General features: G+C 36.6%; 1 long non-coding RNA gene across 1 annotated transcript; it reads left to right on the top strand.

Moving 5' to 3' along the window:
• The first annotated feature begins 1,357 nt into the window (after positions 1 to 1,357).
• LOC114312336 (uncharacterized) lies at positions 1,358 to 16,310 on the top strand. The gene is made up of 2 exons (XR_014336471.1): positions 1,358 to 1,677; positions 15,758 to 16,310. It is a non-coding gene; the product is annotated as an uncharacterized LOC114312336 (long non-coding RNA).
• Positions 16,311 to 20,484: the final 4,174 nt, after the last annotated feature.

The following is a 20,484-nucleotide window of genomic DNA, read 5'->3' as shown; positions in this document are numbered from 1 at the left end:
ATTTATATAAATTTCTGAAGCAATCTAGTTTGAATTTGTAAGATGAATACCTGGACTCCAGTATGATTTCAGAGAACTTGTTCTTCATCTCAACCAATTCCTAGGTTTTGCACTTTCAATATTTGAAAATCTCATAAAAGATCTGTGGGTCTATTGTATTTTTTTCACCTAATTTGGTCTGAAACAGACACAAATCAGAGAGAGGGAAAATGAGATTGGTGGGTTTCCAAGAAAATGGTAATAGATAAATGGGTTTGATGATGGTGAGATGAGATCTAAAGAAAGAGAAAGAGGGTGAATAGGTTTGACAAAGATGGAGATATGGATATTTCCAATCCAAGGAAGAAAGAAGGAAAAAAGGTGTAAATGTATTGTCTTCAGAGAGAGAGAGAGAGAGAGAGATGTCTTGGAAGGATGATTTCAGGAAGAAATAAAAAGATGGAGATATGGATATTTCAAAATCAACAAATAGGTTGATCAAAAAGAAGAAGACCGTTCCAGCAGAGAGAGAGAGATATAAATGTGTTGTCTTCAGAAAGAGAGAAAGATGCTCAGCCTACTTTGATGAAAATGAAGATGAGAAAGAGATAACGGTGTGTTGTCTTGGAAGGATGATTCTAGATAATTAATCTCAACCATTGGTTTGGGGCACGTGGATGATGATGATTTTGTCTTGGAAATAAAAAGAGCCGTTGGGCTCAGTGTGCCTTAAAAGAAAAAATTAAGCCTAATGTAATGTAGTGGGATTATATTTAAATTTGTTCCCTGTCTTCTGATAAATTTGTTTTTTTTAGTGATATATTTTTTAGTTGGGTGAATTATATTTAATTTTTTTTTCAATTAATTTTTTTTATAATAATTATCTAGTCGGGAATAATATAAATATATAATTTTTTTTGAAACAGTTAAAAAAATATCACAAAAGACAAAAAAATAAACTAAAAAAAATCACTAAAAAATTTATATCCAAACAATACCTACAAATTTGGAGGGAAAGTTGGCTGAGATTTGCTAAAATAGTAAGTGATCATTGGAGCACCATTGCTATTATTTTGCCAAATTATAGCAATAGCAATGACATTTTAGTAAATACCATTGGAGATGCTTTTATTGTGGTAAGTTGAAAATCACTTTCTAGTTTCAAAATCATTAAAAATTACCTTATTTTTTACAAAACTACCTAAATTTCTTAACCTAATTTTAATTATTACCAATCAATAATTAAATTTATTTTTACTTTTAGTGTAATGGTCCAAAATTATTTATGTATGATACATAAAAACCACCTTCATGCATCATACAAAAATCCTACGAATTGCCTGTTTTGTTATACAGAAGAATGTTTTGCGTTGTATTTACTTTGTGTTTTTGTTTACTTTTCTCTTCGTGTGTGAGAGTGAGAAAGAGAGAGAGAGAGATGGGAATGTGGGATTTGATGAACTCAAGCAGTGAAGCGTAACGCACCCAATATATCTTTCTTGAGAGAGGCATGGCGGAGCACTTACGGTTATAGTTGGAGTGCGGTCAGCAAAATCGATAACGCTGGGAGGGTGGGAGTCGTGGAGAGGGTGAACCATTACCTTCCCGACGAGGAAGGCAAGGCCAAGATTGGCCGTTTCGCCAAAAACGCCGCCGTCTACGCCTGCCATGAGGGCCTCAAATGCCTCCCACTCCCCGGTCTTCCTAATTCCCTCCCTCCCACCTCATCATCATTGCATATAAATACATGTCAATATGTGTGTGTATATATGAAAATCCTAAGTGATTCGTGATTAGATCAAGATTAAAATATTCCAAATCCCAATTATTCAAAACACGCAATCTAAATCATCAAGCACTTACGAAAGTGATTTAGATTGTTGTTTTTCTGAATAAACAATAAATCGACACAAACGATTTTTACGTGGAAAAAATCACAATTGAAGAACCTTCAATTGTAATAAAAAAAACCACGGGCGAAACGCCACTAATCAATCCACTATTGAAGAAAGAAAGATTACAAAGATAACACACAAATTACCCAACTCAGTCAATTTGTCTTCGAATCTTCTGTAACTCTTTCACCACGCCTTCATCTCGGAACTAATCAATCCTGAAGTTGAATCCACAACTTCACTTGTCGAATTAACGACTACATACAGAATCAAACGCCTTTTGAAACTCTACGTTTGAATCTTCGGAATCCACCGAAGAATAACACTCTTGTATGTATATGAACAATCTCCTTGATATGTGCTTTTCAAACCATGAGTTGAATACTCATTCAATTTTATCAAGGAAAACTCACAAAAAACTCTCCAGAAGAAAACCTTAGAAAACCTCAAAGTAGATCTGAAAGAGTAATCCTAGTTTTTGGAGAAAACCAACTACTTATAGAAATCCGGATTCTGAAGCTCGCTCGAGCGAAGCTTCTCTCACTCGAGCGAAGCTTCTCTCGCTCGAGCGAGAACCTTAACTCGCGTGATTTCCATAAGTGCCTTCGCTCGAGCCACAAAACCTTCGCTCGAGCGAGCATTGAACTCTTTCAGGTTTTAAGTAGACGCAGTCCTTCGCTCGAGCCACCAATGCTTTGCTCGAGCGCACAATCACCTCTTTCAGGTTTTATGCCAGACGCAGTCCTTCGCTCGATCGAGTACTCCTTCGCTCTAGCGAGGAAGACAAAACAGTAAGGAAATTTTACAACTCGATTAACAAAGTTGTTCACGGGGATTGACAAGAACAAGGGTCCTAACAATCTTCCCCTTTGTCAATACCCAGACAAAACTTTCTAAACACAATCTCCAAACCAAACAACCAAACTAAAAACCAGCTAAAAACCAGAAAAGGAACAACTTGCAAACCAATCTTGAGGGACAAACATTCTGCACAAAAGTAACCAAGCTGCACAATATCAACTGGAAAAAATTAATTATGCAACATAAAAACCATCAAGACAAAAAGTTAGCAATATACTATTTAAACATATGATATATCCTGCAAAACATATATACCCTGCGCAATATACTATTTAAACATATGATATACCCTGCAAAACATATATACCCTGAAAAACATATGATATATACGCAAAACCTACTTCCCTTTTTTGTTCGGGAGTGACGCAAAAATAGTCAAAGATATCATAATAAAAAACTATCCAAAGTAAGAACAAAAAACTGTCCAAGAGAAGCATATACCAAAAGCTAAGAATGAGAAGATGGTGGCTGCTGCAACTGAAGAAGAGAAAGTATCTGAGCAAGCAGGGCACTCTGCTCATCAAGGCGGCCATCAAAAGCATCAAGGCGTGCATCCAAAAGATCAAGGAGACGAGTAACAGTCTGCCCGAAGTGCTGTAGCTGTCTACGAAAAGAGCGAGGACGCAGCTCAAGAAGATCAGGACCACCGGCAGTGGCTGCCTCAACTCCTCCTCCTCTGCAAGGGGATCATCATTACCTGCACTAGAACTCCCAACCCCTGACACACCCCCCTCACATGAGCCTGACTCTGGGAAACTGTGAGCTTTGTGATGGGTTTGACAGGATGTGCAAACTCATCATCATCAGAAACAGGAATATCAAGAGAAGTGAGAAAACATGTAAGCAAACACCCGTAAGGAAGCCCCAAAGACTTTCGACCCTCAAAGACCCCAATCATTTTCGAAACAATCATCTCTGGAAGATCAATGGGAAGTCTGTGATGTATACAATACAACACATATCCCTGGTCCTGGGTAATGTGCGAGGAATGGGTGGTGACATAAAGATTCGCACATACAATGATATTTAAGAGACGGAACCGAGGAAGCAACTCATTTTGCTGAATGAGTGCCCCAACAAGCCAAGTCCGGTCAACACCACATAACTCAGAAGCAACACGATCAAAATCGACACTTGACCGAGTAAGAAACGGAAAATGACAATTACTAACTTTAGGAAGATCAAGAAATACCCGAAACACATCCCCAGTGATAGCAAGTGACTGCTTCCTAACCCAAGTCATAAAGGATGCCGGAAGTTCTTTCCGAATGGAATGAATATTGCAATAGAATTCCGAGATGAGACTCAAATTTTGGGGCCCCGAAAAATGAAACACTTGATCTCTGCCTAATGAATCAAATAATGACCGAATGGTAAGAACCTCAAAGGCACTGGGGAGGACATTTCGCTCTAAATGGACTTTACGAGATGCAAACGACTCCCTAAACAACTTAGCCTTTTCTTTTGACTCGAACTTTTCAGTGTTGAAAGGGGGACGGGAAACAGTGGTTTTACGACACTTGGATGACTCGGCCATGACTAAAGCAACCCAAACAAAGCAAGACACACACATAAAACCAGTTAACCCACAACACAAAAGAGGGAAGACAAACAGAAAAACATAGACAAGACACCCAAATCCCCAAATCCAAACCAAAGAATACAGCAGCAATATTAGCAATCCAACAGGGAGATAAAATCAAACTCATAAACATAGTAGATAAATGACTGGAATAAACAGAGTAATCAGAAATTAAACAGAAAATCTATGGAGTAAGACTACAAATTAAACACTAAAAGATTAAACCAACCCTCATAAATTAAACTAACCATAGAGATTAGAATAGGAAAACATAGGACAAAATATAAAAAAAAATAAAGAACAACCCCAATGTGAAGTCCTAAATCAAAATCCCGAATTTTAAACCCTAACAAAAAACAAAGAAAAATGTGTGAAACCAGGAACTCTAGATGCATGTGAGAGACACAAAGCATAATGAAACAAAGCAAAATCATCAACGAAGGACCCTAGATGAAACAGAGCAACCTCACAGATACAACTCAGCCCAAGTACCACACAAACCAAAAAAAAAAAAAAACTTACCAAATACTGAGAGAACAGATGAAGACAAAGACAATGCTCCAAAAATCAAGAGAGAAACCGCAGACGAGGCCAGGAATGGAGAGTACAAAAACCCTAGGGGAGAGAGAGAGATAGAAGAAACACGAAGATGTGGGAAAAATGAACTAAAGAGACACAGTTTCAGAATTTAAACCTTGAATGGTCGCTCGAGCGAATACTTTCTCGCTCGAGCGAGGTCAATAATGCACAAGGGTTCGCTCGAGCCAAGAACTTGTCGCTCGAGCCAAAAATACACGCTCTCAGGTCGAATGCAGTAGCAGAGGCACGCTCGAGCGAGGACTCCGTCGCTCGAGCCAAGAAGAGAAAAAAACAAAACCCAAAAAAAACATGTTTTTTTTTTTTTTTTAAACAAAAAACCATGAGACTCAATAACATGAAGTGAGACCTGGACCATAAGTAGATGATCACATTTGGCCAAAATTGACACTAAGATGAAATAATCTGCACATCATGAATCCTGTAAACTTGCAATTTTTTTGAAAAAAAATGACACTGGAAATCATGAGCAAAGCAGATAAAATATAATCAGTGATCATAAGCTACATGAGAATGTATAACTCAAAATCCAAGATGAGACCTCACAAAACAAAGTGTGTGTGTGCAATCCATGAAAGTCCACTGAGCGAGAGTTAATCCTCGTAGTGATCGGATGGTTGGACCTCCGGCAAGAGTAACTGAATATTACAGAGAAAAGTCAAACCACTAGGAATCACGGGGTATTTGTTGAGTAAATGCGGAGGCTCCCCCTAAATCAATGAGTCCCTTTTTTTTTTTTTTTGACTTTTTCTTTCCTGTGGGCACTCACTGGCGGCATTCACGCTCAAGAGTATGGAAACCAAACCAGAGAAGAATGAAATCATAAAGGAAGGCCTGGTTGGTGCCTCTGAGGTAGCCTTTTCCTAATGCCTGGACTTCAAGGCACTGAGGGAGAAACCGTGGAAGTGAAAACAAATGGTAGATGGTTAAGAGACTCAACATCACCGATGATATACTAGTATCGGTCAATTCCACTGTAAAAGTACAAGAAACACTGTTAGTGGTCCATAGAGAACTTTGATCACTTGTGCGGAAACCCCTGCAGCAATTTATCTCAAGGATGTGTACAAAATGAGATCATGAGGTTAATGAGCATGGGCATTCAAAATGAGCTACGAACAAAGAACAATGAGATCTTGTAAGCAGCATGAGTAGTGTGTACATAAAGATGTATGCAAGTAAAACAGAAATCAATGACAATGAGATTATAGCATCCAAACACACATAAAACTAAACACTCACACCTACTCAAGGAACAAGTAACACTCTAGTGATCGAGCATGACACCTAAGGTCTTTCTCAGGAACTCAAACCGAAGAAGATCAAAGGGTTTTGTAAAAATATCAGCTTTTTGATGCTCAGTGGAAACATGCTCAAGAACAACAAGGCCTTCTTCTACTAACTCTAGAATAAAATGATGACGAATGTGTTTGGTGCGAGAGTGTTGGACAGGATTTTTTGAAATGTTTATGGCAATTGTGTTATCACAGAAAAGAGTGAGAGTGTTCTGTTCTATCCCATAATCATGAAGCATTTGCTTCATCCACAGCATTTGTGCACAATAACTCCCTGCAGCAATGTACTCAGCCTCAGCAGTCGAAAGGGAGATGGCATTTTGCTTTTTACTATGCCAGGAAACCAGATTATTCCCAAGGTAAAAACACCCCCCGGATGTACTTTTCCTATCATCAGCACACCCTGCCCAGTCGGCATCAGAAAAACCAGTAATTTTAGCTGTAGTATCAGTAGAAAACCAAACCCCATACCCCAATGTCCCATTAACATATTTAATGATGCGTTTGACAGCAAGTAGATGAGACTCTTTAGGACTGGCTTGGTAACAGGCACAAACACCTACACTGAAAGCAATATCAGGACGACTGGCTGTGAGGTAAAGAAGACTCCCTATCATACTCCTATAAAGGGTAGGATCAACATCAGTACCAGAAGAATCTTTGGAAAGGTGAAGGCTGGTGCTCATAAGAGTACGTGCATATTTGGCAGACTCAAGACCAAACTTTGACACAAGATTTTTGGCATACTTGGACTGAGAAACAAACATACCTGATGGAGACTGTTTAATTTGAAGACCCAAAAAAATAAGATAACTCTCCCATCATGCTCATCTCAAACTTATGTGTCATGCAATCCGAAAAATATTTCACAAGATGATCAGTAGTGGATCCAAACACAATATCATCAACATAAATCTGAGCAACAAGAATATGAGACTCAGTATGTTTCACAAATAGAGTCTTATCCACACTACCCCTTTGAAAGTCATTATCAAGAAGAAAGGTAGTAAGTCTATCATACCAAGTCCGAGGAGCTTGTTTCAACCCATACAAAGCCTTGTCTAACTTGTAGACATGATTTGGACATTTAGGATCCTCAAACCCTTTTGGTTGCTCAACATATGCCTCTTCTTTCAAGTACCCATTCAGGAAGGCACTTTTCACATCCATTTGAAACAATTTGAAACCAAGATAACATGCAACACCAAGCAAAATACGAAAAAATTCGAGACGTGCAACTGGGGCAAACGTCTCATCATAGTTAACACCCTCTACTTGTGTGTAGCCTTGAGCAACCAACCTGGCTTTATTCCTAACCACAGTACCATTCTCATCAGATTTATTTTTAAAGCTCCACTTGGTACCTATCACATTCATGTCTCTAGGTCTGGTAACTAACGTCCAAACTTTGTTATGTTCAAATTGACCTAATTCTTCATGCATAACATTAACCCAACTATCATCTAGCAAGGCCTCTTGAAAGTTCTTAGGTTCAATTAATGAAACATAACACATATGTGATACTTCATCCCGAATCTGTCTTCGGGTTTTCATTCGATCTGATACACTTCCAATTACCTGTTGAGCTGGATGATTCAGTTTCACCCTTGCTGATGGTTTGTACTTAGGACTTGTGGTGACAGAAGCATCAGGAGTGATGTCCCTTTGAGCAATTTTTGGACTTGAACTTACCTGTGCGGATGGTGCTGTAACAACCTCTTGTGATTGGACCTCAGCTTCTCTTTGAATTTGTGGTTCAGTATCCAAGATTGGAGACTCACCATTGTCATCCTCATTTGTTACTGGAGTAGGGGAACCTGTATCATCTATAACCACATTGATAGATTCCATTAAAGAAGAAATTCGCAGGTTATAGACTCGAAGAGTCCTACTAGTGGTTGAATACCCTAGAAAAATACCTTCATCACTTCGGGAGTCAAATTTGCCCAAAGGCTCTCTATCTTTGAAAATGTAACACTTACTCCCAAAAGTTTTGAAGTATTTTACATAGGTTTCAATCCCTTCCACAATTCATATGGAGTTTGTAAAGTGCCGGGCCTTAAATACACGCGATTTATGACATAAACAACAGTATTTAGGGCTTCAGCCCAAAACTTTGGAGGAAGTTTCTTAGTAAGGAGCATGACCCTAGCCATTTCTTGAACAACCCTGTTCTTCCTCTCAACAACTCCATTTTGTTGTGGAGTAATAGGTGTAGAAAATTCATGCTTAATTCCATGCATATCGCAAAAATCCGAAAATGAACTATTTTCAAACTCACGACCATGATCAGTTCGGATTCTTATGATACACCCAATGGAAACACCTTGTTCATTTTAGATTTTAAGGACTAAGGCCTGGAAAGCATCAAACGTATCAGATTTTTTCCTTAAAAAATATACCCACGAAAATCGAGTAAAATCATCAACAGTTAAAAAAATGTATCTTTTACCTCCGATGCTTTCAGTGCGAGTGGGTCCCATTAAGTCCATGTGAACCAATTCAAGAGGACGCTTGGTTGTAAAGCTGTTCACCTTTTTATGAGTGGCACGGGTTTGCTTTCCAAGTTGACATGGTCCACACACATGGTTCAGATTCTTACCTAATTTAGGTACTCCTCTCACAAGCTCTTTGCTGGCTATCTTAGTTAGGTCTTTGAAATTCATATGACCTAATCTTTGATGCCATAAGTCAATGTTACTTATGATGGCAGAGTGACAAGTGAGATCATTAGTAGTAACAATCCCATAGCAGTTATCAGATGTGCGAACCCCATGCAAGATAGTATTTCACTTTTTATCCAAAATTTCACTTTTATTTTTTGAAAACAATACTTCATGGTGGGAATCACACATTTGACTAATGCTCAAAGATTTGCTTTAAGACCATCAACAAGAAGAGCATTTTCGAGCTTGGGGAGACCAACAACACTTATAGAGCCCTTACCAATGACTCTAGAGGTGCTGCCATCTTCAAAGGTAACAATTCCTCCGTCATATTTTTCAAGGGTGGTAAAATAGGATTTGTTACTGGACATGTGACGAGAGCACCCACTATCAAGATACCACATGAGTGAGTCATGTGCTTTTAGAGCAATGTGAACAGCTAAACAACTCAAGTCATCTTTTCTCACCCAAATCTTTTTGGTCTTAACAAAATCAGGTCTAGTGGTCTTGGTAAATGTCTTGGCGTTGTGAACACCCTCATGAAACTTGGTATTCTGCCTAGACATGTAAGGTTGTCTCCTAACCCAAAAAGTATTCGAATTTCTACCCTTTTGAGACACCTCACCAAACAATTCAAAGCAATAAGGACGAATGTGGCCATACCTACCACAGTGATGACAAATAAAAATAGGTTTTACCTTCCTTTTGACGATCTTACCCCCTTTAGGTAGATGAAGAGAGGGATCAGCCTTGTCTACCTTCAGCTTTCCCTTTGCTTGAGTCTTTAGGTCATGTGAAGTAGAGGCCTGTCCCGTGTGAGCTGTTGCACCATAGCCTAGCCCACTTTTGTCACAACTCATTTGTTGAGACCCGAGGATGTCTTCTAAAGATTTGGAACCTTTGTTCCACATGGCAATAGTGGCTCTAGCAATACGGAGTTCTTCATCTTTCTGACAGATTATCTCTTCCAATGTAGCTTGTGACATCTCAAGGCTTTCAAGCTTCTCTTCATATGTGGAATACACCTTCAGAAGTTCATTCCTTTCAGTTTCACAGGATAGAAGTTTTCCACATAAGTCTTGCCTGTCACTTGAGATCTTGATGAGATTTTACTTTGCTGCTACAAGTTTTCCTTTCAGCTTGACATTCTCACTTTCACATGCTTTGAGTTTGAAAAAGAGTTTGTCATTAATTTTGGACAAATTTAGAGATTTCTCGTAAAGCGTTTCGTAAGCTTGTTGCAGTTCATCACCATTAATCTCATCATTGTCTTCTGATGTTTCACCATCCTCTTTTTGCTCTTCATTCTCCTTGACCTCATCCAATCTAGCAACTAAGGCAGGAAACTTGCTGGATAGTGGTGAAAGTGAATCTCTTCTTTCATGAAATTGGCTCAGAATTTCCCATGCATCTTTAGCCTTTGTGCAGTGAGCAACCCGTTGCTTTTCTTCATCAGAAATTGCTCCACGGATAGTAATCAGGGCTCTTTAATTGCTTGGATTGTCAGCACTTTCTGTATCTTCTTCAATGGCTTGCCAGCCTTCTGGATTAAAAGCTCTCAGAAAAGCCCTCATTCTGATCTTCCAATACAGGTAGTTACTTCCATCAAAGGTGGGAACATGATGCAGGTTCTGACCACGAGCTAACTCCGCTGGCTTTGGAAGAGGTTGAGTGAAAGTGGACCAAAATGCCATGAAAGCACTATCCCCGTCTTCTCCAGATTCAGGTTCTTCGGGTTCTTGTTCTGACCCGCTTTCATCATTCCAAGTCACAGTGTAGACTTTCTTTCGATTCTTTTCTGAAGGGCATTTAAGGGCAATGTGACCAAACCCTTGACATTTATAGCACTTGACCCCTTGCCCCTTCACAATCTTCTTTTCAGTTTTTGGAGCAAATTTTGGTGGAAAAGTTTTGGGTTTTTCATTACTCTTGTCTTTTGAAATAGGGTCTCTGAAATTAGGCTTCTTTTTCTTCAAATTTTGTTTTAAACTGTTTAGTAAACATAGCCGTCATCTCAGACTCTAAATCAAATTCAGTCTCTAGAGTTTTTGCAGTCTCATGAGCACTAGTGAAAGCCACACTTTCTTTTTGTTTTTTCTTTGAAATCTAGTGGACTTCATAAGTCTGCAAGTTTCCAACCAACTGATCAAGCTTGAGGGTATCAACATTCTGAGCCTCCTCAATGGCTGTCACTTTTGATTGGAACCTCTTGGGCAATGACCTCAAAATTTTTCCAACAACTTTAGCTTCTGGGATTTTTTCACTGAGTGTGAAATAAGAATTCACGATATCACTGAGTTTTGCATAGAAATCACCAAACGCCTCATCATCGCGCATAAAAAGGGTTTCAAAAGCGGAGGTGAGACATTGAAGTTTTGACCTTTTGACAGAAGTAGTACCTTCGTGAATCGTTTCCAAAATGTCCCAAGCCTCTTTTGCTACCTCACACGTGCTGATATGACGAAACTCTTCAGGTGTGACGGAGCAAAACAGGGAATTGAGAGCCTTACTGTTCCAACTCGAGTTTTGGTAATCAGTTGTGTCCCATTTATCAAGGGGTTTAGGAATATCAACACCATGAATGGTGATAGTAGGTTCACTCCACCCATAGATCACGCTGTGCCAAACTTTCTCATCGATGGATTTTAAAAACGCTCTCATACGAGCTTTCCAATAAGAATAGTTTGTACCATCGAGTAAAGGAGGTCTATGGGTCGAGTTACCTTCACGAATAGAATCCATATCACTAGTCACACAAAATCACACTTCTATATTTTTAACAAAAAGAGTGACCCGCTCTGATATCAATTGAAAATCCTAAGTGATTCATGATTAGATCAATATTAAAATATTCTAAATCTCAATTATTCAAAACACGCAATCTAAATCATCAAGCACTTATGAAAGTGATTTAGATTGTTGTTTTTCTGAATAAATAATAAATCGACACAAATGATTTTTACGTGGAAAAAATCACAATTGAAGAACCTTCAATTGTAATAAAAAAAACCACGGGCGAAACGCCACTAATCAATCCATTACTGAAGAAAGAAAGATTACAAAGATAACACACAAATTACCCAACTCAGTCAATTTGTCTTCGAATCTTCTGTAACTCTTTCACCACACCTTTGTCTTGGAACTGATTAATCCTGAAGTTGAATCCACAACTTCACTTGTCGAATTAACGACTATGTACAGAATGAAACGCCTTTTGAAATTCTACGTTTGAATCTTCGTAATCCACCGAAGAATAACACTCTTGTATGTATATGAACAATCTCCTTGATATGTGCTTCACAAATCATGAGTTGAATACTCATTCAATTTTATTAAGGAAAACTCACAAAAAAATCTATAGAAGAAAACCTTAGAAAACCTAAAGTAGATTTGAAAGAGTAATCCTAGTTTTTGGAGAAAACCAACTACTTATAGAAATCCGGATTCTGAAGCTCGCTCGAGCGAAGCTTCTCTCGCTCGAGCGAGAACCTTAACTCGTGTGATTTCTATAAGTGCCTTCGCTCGAGCCACGAAGCCTTCGCTCGAGCGAGCAATGAACTCTTTCAGGTTTTAAGCAGACGCAGTCCTTCGCTCGAGCCACCAATGCTTTGCTCGAGCGCACAATCACCTCTTTTAGGTTTTAAGCCAGACGCAGTCCTTCGCTCGAGTGAGGAAGACAAAACAGTAAGGAAATTTTACAACTCGATTAACAAAGTTGTTTGCGGGGATTGACAAGAACAAGGGTCCTAACAATATATATGGATCATGCTCCAAGTTCAAGATATATACGATTAGGATTTTAATTTTATCATTTGGGTAATTTTCAATTACGTTAGATCTAGACTCGTGCTAATTGTGATTATTTTTATTTTTTTGGTAAATTACACTCACCTCCTGACATTATTACACTAACAAATCTTAAGTATGTGTTTAGTCAATGTTTGGATCATCCATTTGAGTAGAGATTTAGAAAGTAAACGAAAAAAAATAGAAATTTATTGGAAAATCTTTTTTCAAATATTTTTATTTCAATTAGTCCATATTATTTTAGACATATGATCTATCAAATTGGAATAGGCTTCCCTCCATACCTCTCTATACCCCTTGTGAGCCCCAATTTGAACCCACGGCGATTATTCGAACCGTCTATCTCGTAAGTTTGTAATAAAGGTTATCTATGTAAAAAATTAGTTTCATTAAAAATTCTAAACACAGGAACAAAAATTATTTTATTTTATAAAATGGATAGTTTAAGTTTACATTTACATTTGTTGTTTATTTTATAAAATAAAATGTAATTTTTTCTTAAGTTTATAATTTTTCGATGAAGTTTATTTTTTTTTATAGATGACCTTTATTACGAAATTTACGAGATAAGCGGTTCGGATCATCGGTGCAAGTCCGAAATTAGGACCCATGAGAGGGGTATGGAGAAGTATGGAGGGGAGATTATCCCTACCAAATCTTAATTATCATATTTAAAATATTTTATGGATAATTTTACCCTTACAAATATTTTTTTGAATCCTTAGCCACTTATGTGAAATAAATTTGGCAATTTCAATGTTTATGTTGATAGTGTCAATGTGAACATTAACACGCACTTCACCTATTATTATTAGCGGTATTTTGGTAACTATGTACCAATAGGACTTATTGGAACCTAAGAAAATAATTTAGACGGAGTGAAACATAAGTAGGTAAAGATGGATGGATTTATGAATAAATGTCCCAAGAAAAAAGATGTATATTTTACTCATTTTTTTCTTTTTCCTTTCTAAAGCCCTACTTGAATCTATGGTCCAAACACAGCATAGTGTTTTAATTTATATAATAGGTAATTTTTCATTAGTAATTCGTTAGTTATATAAATGAAAAATGATGCCGTCATCTCTTATCTACTAAAATGTGTATTTATTTTTATTTATTTCAATTAGTTTAGGTCGCTTTAGCTTTACTAAAATGGAAGTCATTGTGATTATGTGAAAAGTGTGGGGCTAACTATATTATCTCCAAACTTGAAGGAAGGTGAGTGTAATTTACCCTTTTTTTTTTTTTGATGTATTGTATTCTCTTCTCTCTCCTTTTCCAAAAATTTGCTTTGCACTTAAGGAGGGGAACATTGGAAGTGATAATAGATTCAACATATCTAGAAAATAAGGATAACAATCTTATGAAGGCTTGTTTGGGAATTTGGCTAAAAGTAAGTTTTTTGGCTTTTTAATTTTTTTAGATTGTAAAACCTCTCTATTTTTTTGCACATTTTAAAAAAAAAATTTAAAAAGTACAACTTTTAACCTATTTCACAAAAACAAAGCCAAGTATAATGCAGAGGCGGATCTTAGGCCAAGTGACGAGACCCATGTGCAAGTTTTGTATGTTGGCTGGTATGTTGTTGGTATTGGTTGTTATAATTGTGAGTGTCCTAGCGTTAGGGAGAAAATAATAAACCTTATCTTATTCTATTTTTATTTTCTTATTTTTGGATATAACATGTACATATATTGTTTATTGTGTGAATTCATATAGGATCTAGGAGGTGAGAAAAGCCAATGAAATTCATGTTTGTATCTACAAATTTCTTATCTGCAAAATAAAGATAAAAATAAAATAATAAATATATATTTATTAATTTTAAATAAAGTGAGTACCATCTTTGATGAATTTTTTAATCGATGAAAATAATCCTCTGATTCTTCTTTTCAAAAAGTTAACTTGAGGGCTTGATAGCTTGTTCCTGAATTGAATAGTAAAATCTTCTCCAAAGTAATTCGGAGAATATTGTGATGAGATAAGTTGACTTGAGGGATTGATAGGTTATTACTGAATCGAACGAGGAAATCTTCTCCAGGTAGTGTGATGAAGATGGCGAATTAGTGGAGCGTTGACTTGACAACTTTATTCTCAAATCAAAACGTAGAATCATTTTTAATTTAATAGAAGAAGATAATAAATTTGCTGGCCTTCATGATGAACTTTGACTTGAATCTTTAAGCTTCAAGCGTGGCAGAGATTGATGGAGTTTTGTCATGAACAATTTCCTTGAAATCGAAGGCTTTGGCGAGGGAAGTCTGCTGGGCTTTGAAGTTCCAATCCGATGGAGTTTTCTTGCTACTTGATTAAATATATGTAAAATTGTGTGTAATTGTCTCTTGGAGATCACCCCTACTTATAGGCATGGGTAAGAGGAAAGTCTTGATAGATTTCAATTTTTTTTTAAATTTTTTAAAAATTTTTATAATTATCTCTAATTTATTTAGAGATAAAATATCCAAATATCACTTTAATGGCGTGTCATATTGTTATTAATTTGACCACCTCAATGTGACGAACAACTTAATTTGATTAGCCAACTACTTGTTTACTTAAAATTGAATCATTTTAAGACATGACAATATTTGATTTGACCATGGTGTGATTTTGATTTGAGACCAATTCGACACACAACAATATTTGATTTGCCAATAATTATGTCATATTTCATAGGTCTTTATAGCCGGAACAATTTGTAAATGGCTTAAATTTGCATGCCTACAATAATCATCATCAATATTATATGCTCAGTCATGCATGCAATTTTGCCATTCTCAATTTAACAAATCAAAAATGGGAGGGATAGAGTGTGGCAGACTTGCCATTTTGCTTGATGGATGAATTTTCTGAATTTCTGATGTGCTCCTTTGTACTATGGTGGTTGAATTGTGAGAAAAGTTTTAAATATTGGTTGATATGTATCGTATCTGACTTGTAAGTTTATTTGACTGTGGACTGTTTGAAAATTTTTAAGCACTGGGTTTTTCTTTCACATTAGTTGTTACCTGCAAATATTGAATGGCCAGAGTTTAAAAAAGTGTTATGTTAAGTTTGTAGCTGTATGTGCAGGTGGAGTTTCAATTTACAATAGTGTTACACGATCGCTTCGTGATGAGAAAACTGAGGATTATAAAGAAGCAATGAAGACATTGCACGCTAGGATCATTAGAGTGAATCCAATCATTATAGGAAATTACTTGAAGAAGCCCAAATGCTCAGATGTGATATTCAATTGGAATCTCAAAATGCACCATGCCTAAATTCAAACACAAACGTTAACCAGAAACCAGAAGATATGATAAGAATGTTCATGATGAAGGAATTTGTTGGTTGACATGTTTTGGGACATCTGATTGTTCCCGGGGTTGGACATGGGAAGAACTAGAAATAGTATCGAGTGTGTCAGGTATGAGCATCAGATAAGATTGATCATATTGTGATGGTTTTTAGTACATGTTGGCTAGGGCTTCCTGTATTGATATCTGTAATCAGGGTTGGTAATGTAAAGCCATTTTGGCTATGCTCTTTGTAATGTGCAAAGTGTGTATTTGTGCTTGTGCAAACAAATATTCTATCGGCTTGGTCGTTTTGAATGCTTTATGTTGTGAGTCAATTTAAATCATGGTTCAAAATTTAGCAATGCGCGGATGAAAACGTCATTTTTTTTAATTGAAATTTTGAATGTGAAAAAGTTATGAGTCGTTTGTACACTATAATGTAAATTTTATCTTTCCTTTAAAAAAAAAATTACTTTCCCCATCCTTTCCACCTGCCTAAACCGTTGACTGCTTGGTTCGGGTCGGGCCAACATCAGTTAGAAAAACAAGTCAATCTCCCATTAGTTGGTTTAGTTTAATTTTTTTTCTCAAATGGCACTACCAAGCCATGCACACCCTTGTTGCTAGTCTAAACAAAGAGCCAGAGCCATAGAATTCTACACAGATATGTATATGTATATTTGTATGCATCAAACTGGATCAGTACATAGCAGGTGTCAGGTGTCAAATGGGTTAGACATTTTTTTGTTTAGTTGAGCTCTTAAAATTTATTTTTTTCAAAAAAATTATAAACTAGTTTCATAAAAATAATTAAAAATATATATTAATATTTTTTAAAATTATTTTTTCCTAAAAAAGAGAAAATCATATTAAAATAATTTATTTTTCACCAAATTGGTTTTTAAATTTTTTTCAAAAAATAAAATTTGAAAACTCAACTAAACGTAAAATTTATGATTGAAGTTGTCACATTTAAGCATAACAAAAAATTGAATTAGATTAGTCTGCAAGGCATGAATTTGTAGGTTGCAACCTACTTCCTTCCAATACTGGGTTGTGTTGGACAATCTTCACTGTATTTAAGTAGATTAAATTTTGTTGTGTACTAAACAACAACTAGAATATAAAGAAATAAAGGAAATGAAAGAATTTGTTTGATTACAAAAATCAAACTAGAAATAAAACAAAATAACTAAAAAATATATTTTATTTTGTTACAAAAACAAAATTAAAATCTGATTTAAATAAATAAATAAAACAGAATAATAAATTAAACAACTTACTTGATTAATTTCTTTGAATAATTATCTGATCAAGTCCAATGTTTGACACTGTGTCCTTAAGACAGATTCGTCCTCTCCACGATACTTTCAGAATTTGGACGTTTATCTCCCAGGATAAAATGATCTACTACAAACAATAGCAGCACTACAAATTGTTTGTCATACGAACACACTAAGTGTTTACACTCTTTCTTACAAGAAAATAATACAACAAAATGAAGAATGAATTTGCAGAGCTCTTAAGGACGAAAATAATGAATTTTCGGAATGACAAACATCAAATAAGGGTTGTCCTATTTATAGATGTAATGGTGGCTGCAGATTTTGAATTAAATAGGTGCAAACCTGTTTGAACGGGTATGAACCTGTTGGTTTTGAATTCAAACAGATTTGAATTTGTTGGGTTTATAATTCAAACAGATAAAAAACGGGAAGGGCCCTGTTTGGATGTACAGTAAAACCGGACCAGTTTATTTTCGGTTTAATTTGAATTCTGAATTTTATTTTACCAAAAATAAAATAAAATTCAAATGTTTTTGGCCCAAAAAGATTAGTATTGGGCCGAACAAGCCCAACCCAACCACACACCACGCGCCCAAGCCCAGCCCCAGCCCGCCCGCCTGACCGGACCGACGGCGGCAGTGGCGGTGGCGCGCGTGTGTGCTAATTTTTGGGTCCAATGGGTCTAGCCCATTTTGCCCATAACCTCTCCCTCTAAAACACTTGGGTACCTCTTGGGGCACACCTCAAGTACCAAACCCATGCCTTATAAACCCATTCAAAACTTCCCACCAAATCAATGTGGGACAAGCCTTATTCAATACCTTTAAGGATTTTTCACCAAAACTCCATTTCCATGGAGCATACTTTGGCTTCAATTTCTCATTCACTCGGTAATGGTTTTGAGCAACCAAATATACCACGTGAATCACAACGTGGCATAGAATGCGTTACCACTTTGACCCGTGAAAATCGATGCACGGGGCCCACCTAAAAAATAGACCAAACGTAGGAAAAAATTCTGGTTTTACCCAGAATTTTATAACCATTTCCAACAATCCCCCACATGAATGGAATTTGATGACAACGGAAATGCAACAATATGCAGACTTTATCGAAAGAGTATAAGTCGAAAATATCTTGCATCAGGATAGGTAGCTTTCGGCCTTGAACCTTCCCTAGTGATAACCTATCGGACTTACTGGCTAACCAATGGATGCGATGCCTTTAATTGTTCAGCCGTTTGTGTAAGCCAAGACAATAGATTTCACACAAAATATCTTCTAACATATCGTGGTTCTCACTGCTGTGTTCATTTTGGCCTTGAACGCTCCTGGTTTTCATGAATGTTTCTAGAGAATTTAGCCTTTTCATTCTCATAGAACCGGCCCCAGTTCGACACTCATGTAGGTGATTCTTATTGTGAGTATCTCCTTATACTCGTCTTGATTTTATGCCTTAATTAAGATATAAGTAATCATTAAAAGCAAAGCTTTTCCTTATACCCCTGCAGACAACACATGTTGCAGATATCACTCTCACCATAGGAATGGGTGGGAACTTAATCCTTTGGTGATTTCTGGCGAGCCATACATAACTTAGTTGTCCCTTTGAACTTAGTTCTTGGGATCTCTAGTCATATAAGTAGGGTTACCATTATGACGACTCTTATGTAATACGCTTTAATCCCATCCCCTTTGATGAACTATACACTAACTCTTTTGTCAAACCTTTTGTTAACGGATCCGCAATATTCTCTTTAGATTTTATATAATCTATTGAGATTATTCCATTTGACAACAACTGCCTTACGGTATTATGTCGACGATGAATATGTCATGACTTACCGTTATACATATGATTCTGTGTCCTGCCTATTGCAGATTGACTATCACAATGAATGCAAATAGCTGGCACAGGTTTTGGCCACATTGGAATGTCTTCTAAGAAGTGACGAAGCCATTCGGCTTCTTCTCCTACTTTGTCTAAAGCAATGAACTCGGATTCCATTGTGGATCGTGCGATGCAAGTTTGTTTCGTGGATTTCTAAGAAACATCAGTGCCTTCAAGAGTAAAGACATATCCACTTGTGGATTTTGAATCTTTAGTATCCGATATCCAATTTGCATCACAATAACCTTCAAGTACTGCTGGATATCGAGTAAAGTTCAAACCATGATCACGGGTGAATCTTAGATATCTAAGAACCCGAATGATCGCTTTCCAATGGTCTTCTCCGGGGTTACTAGTGTACCTACTCAATTTACTGATAGCATAAGCTATATCAGGATGAGTACAATTCATTAGGTACATTAGGCTTCCAATGATTTGAGAGTATTTTAACTGAGACACTACATCACCTTTATTTTTCGATAAATAAAGATTGACATCTACAGGTGTTCTAGCTAAATTCATATCATCCTTGATAAATTTATCAAGAATTTTCTTAATATAATGTGATTGAGAAAATGCATATCCGTCAGATGTTTTAGTAATTTTCATTCCTAATGTAACATCTGCGACCCCCATATCTTTCATATCAAATCTTTTGTTAAGTATCTGCTTAGTTGATTTGATCATGTTTTGACTGTTTCCAATGATAAGCATGTCATCCACATAAAGACAAACTATGACATATCCTTGGTCAGTATTTTTAACATAGACGCATTTGTCACATTCGTTTATCTTAAACCTATTAGTAAGCATTGCATGATCAAATTTTTCATGCCATTGCTTAGGTGCTTGTTTTAATCCATAAAGAAACTTTATAAGCCGACAAACTTTTTTTTCTTGCCCCGACACTACAAACCCTTCGGGTTGCTCCATATAGATCTCTTCATTTAGATCACCGTTTAAGAAAGCTGTCTTAACATCCATTTGATGTTTTTCTAAATTAAACAACGCTGCTATAGAAATAAGCATACGAATGGAAGTTACTCTTGTCACAGGGGAATATGTGTCAAAATAGTCCAGACCTTCCTTTTGTCTATAACCTTTTACTACAAGTCTTGCTTTATACTTGTCTATTGAACCATCTGTTTTCATTTTTCTCTTGAATATCCATTTATATCTAAGAGGTTTAGAACCTGGTGGAAGATCCACCAATTCCCAAGTATGATTTTGCATAATGGATTCAATTTCATTATTAACAGCATTTTTCCACAAAGGTGCTTCAGGACCTGTCATTACTGCCTTAAAGCTTTGAGGTTCATTTTCTAACTAGTATGTCAGAAAA

Source organism: Camellia sinensis, chromosome 7 (assembly GCF_055761805.1).
Source record: "Camellia sinensis isolate YWXY chromosome 7, ASM5576180v1, whole genome shotgun sequence".
Classification (NCBI taxonomy): domain Eukaryota; kingdom Viridiplantae; phylum Streptophyta; class Magnoliopsida; order Ericales; family Theaceae; genus Camellia; species Camellia sinensis.
Note: the sequence above shows the minus strand (reverse complement) of the source record. Positions and strands in the feature narration are given on the sequence as shown.